This window comes from Eptesicus fuscus, chromosome 1 (genome assembly GCF_027574615.1).
Source record: "Eptesicus fuscus isolate TK198812 chromosome 1, DD_ASM_mEF_20220401, whole genome shotgun sequence".
Classification (NCBI taxonomy): domain Eukaryota; kingdom Metazoa; phylum Chordata; class Mammalia; order Chiroptera; family Vespertilionidae; genus Eptesicus; species Eptesicus fuscus.
In genome coordinates this window covers 14,878,525-14,880,862 of record NC_072473.1, presented here as the reverse complement: position 1 = coordinate 14,880,862, position 2,338 = coordinate 14,878,525, and the positions used below count along the sequence as shown (strand labels likewise).

At 35.7% G+C, this 2,338-nt stretch overlaps 1 non-coding gene across 1 annotated transcript; it reads left to right on the top strand.

The window, feature by feature from the left end:
• The first annotated feature begins 809 nt into the window (after positions 1 to 809).
• On the top strand, positions 810 to 916 carry LOC114234075 (U6 spliceosomal RNA). The gene has a single exon (XR_003620266.2). It is a non-coding gene; the product is annotated as a U6 spliceosomal RNA (small nuclear RNA).
• The last annotated feature ends 1,422 nt before the right edge of the window (positions 917 to 2,338 follow it).

Below are 2,338 nucleotides of genomic sequence, written 5' to 3'. Positions count from 1 at the left end.
GACAAGAAGACATAGCAGATCTACTTAATGCACAGAAACAAATAAAGAGAGGCAGCCAAAACGAGGAGACAAAGAAACATGCCCCAAATGAAAGAACAGGAAATATCCCCAGAAAAAGAACTAAATGAAATGGAGGTATAGAGTTCAAAACAGTGGTTATAAGGATGTACAAGGAACTTAGTGAGAACTTCAACAAAGAGATAGTAAACATAAAACAAAGGACATAGAAACAATGAAAAAGAATCAGTCAAAATTTAAGAATACAATATCTGAAATGAAGGATTCAACAGCAGATTAGATGAAGCAGAGGATTGAGTCAGCAACTTAGAAGACAAGGTAGCTAAAAAACCCAATCAGAGAGGCAAAAAAAATAAATGTATTTAAAAAAATTATGTGAGAGAGACACATCGATTGGTTGCCTCCCGCACTCTCTAAAAACCAATGGAAAAGTATCCTTGGGTGAGGATTAATCACAAAAAAGAAAAGTACAGTCAATATCCCTCATGAATACAGTTGTAATACAAATAAATAATACAATAATTAATAAATAACACAAGAATAAACTCTGGGCCCTAGCTGGTTTGGCTCAGTGGATAGAGCATCGGCCTGCGGACTGAAGGGTCCCGGGTTCGATTCCGGTCAAGGGCACATGCCCAGTTTATGGGCTCAATCCCCAGTAGTGGGCATGCAGGAGGCAGCCAATCAATGATTCTCTCTCATCAGTGATGTTTCTATCTCTCTCTCTCTCCCTCTCCCGTCCCTTCTGAAATCAATAAAAAAATATATATTTTTTAAAAGAATAAACTCTGGTGCTCGCTTCGGCAGCACATATACTAAAATTGTAATGATACAGAGAAGATTAGCATGGCCCCTGCATAAGGATGACATGTAAATTCGTGAAGCAGTCCATATTTTAAAATAAATAAATAAATACATAAAGAAATAAGAAATAATTTATTGAAGAGGTAGCTGTTCACACACACACACACAGAATAAATTCTGTTTCACATACAACTGTAAACCTACTTTTGCCCACCCCTGTATTTAGCAATTAAAATTCAGCAACATATTAAAAGAATTATATGGGTTCTAGTATTCAGAATATATCAAATACATCTACAACTCAACAACAAAAGGACAGACAACCCACTTAAAAATGAGCAAAGGACTTGAATAGACATTTCTCCAAAGAAGATATACACATGGCTAACAAGCATATGAAAAGCTGCTCAACATCACTACTTATTAGGGAAACGAAAATAAAAATCACAATGAAATACCACTTCACACCCACTAGGATGGCCATAACACCAACAACAAACATAAAATAAAAAGCATTGATGAGGATGTGAAGACACTGGAACCCTCATACACTCCTGGTGGGAATGCAAAATGGTGTGGCCACTTTAGAAAAAAGTTTAGCTGTTCCTCAAAAAGCTAAAACACCGAATTACCATATGACCCAGTAATTCCACTTCTAGGTATATACTCAAAAGAATTGAAAACAGGTGTTCAAACAAAAACTTACACATGAATGTTCATAGCACCACTACTCACAATAGCCAAAAGATGGAAACAACCCAAATGCTCATCAACCGATGAACAGATAAACAAAATATGCTATATTATTCAGTCATAGAAAGGAATGAAGTACTGACACATGCTATGACATGGATGAACCGCAGAAACATTGTGCTACGTGAAATAAACCAGACACAAAAGGCCACACACTGTACAATTCCATTTACATGAAATATGCAGAGTTGGCAAGTCCATAGAAACAAAAAGCAGATTAGTGGTTGCCAGGGGTTGGGAGAATGGGAATGAGGAGTGATTGCTTAATGAGTATGAGGTTTCCTTTTGGAGTGATGAAAATGTTCTGGAATTAGATAGTGGTGATGATTGCACAACATCGTGAATGTACTTAGTGACAATTGTACACTTTTAAATGGCTAAAATAGTAAGTTGTATGCTATGTATATTTTCTTACAGTAAAAAAATTTTTTTAGAGTCATACACCATGGCCAAGGAAGGTTTATTCCCTGGATGCAAATCTAGTTCAATATTTAAAATCCCTTCAACAAGCTAAAAAAGAAAAAAATCACATAATCATATCAATTGATGCAGAAAAGCATTTGACAAAATTCAACACTGATTCCCGATAAAAATTCTCAGAAAACTAGGGATAAAAAGTAACTTCAACTTGATAAATAAAACCTACAAAAAAACTTACAGCTTACATTATACTTATTGGTGAAAAACTGACTGTTTTCCCCCTAAGAACAGGAACAAAGCAAGGATGTCTGCTCTCATCATCTTATTCAACACTAGTGACCCG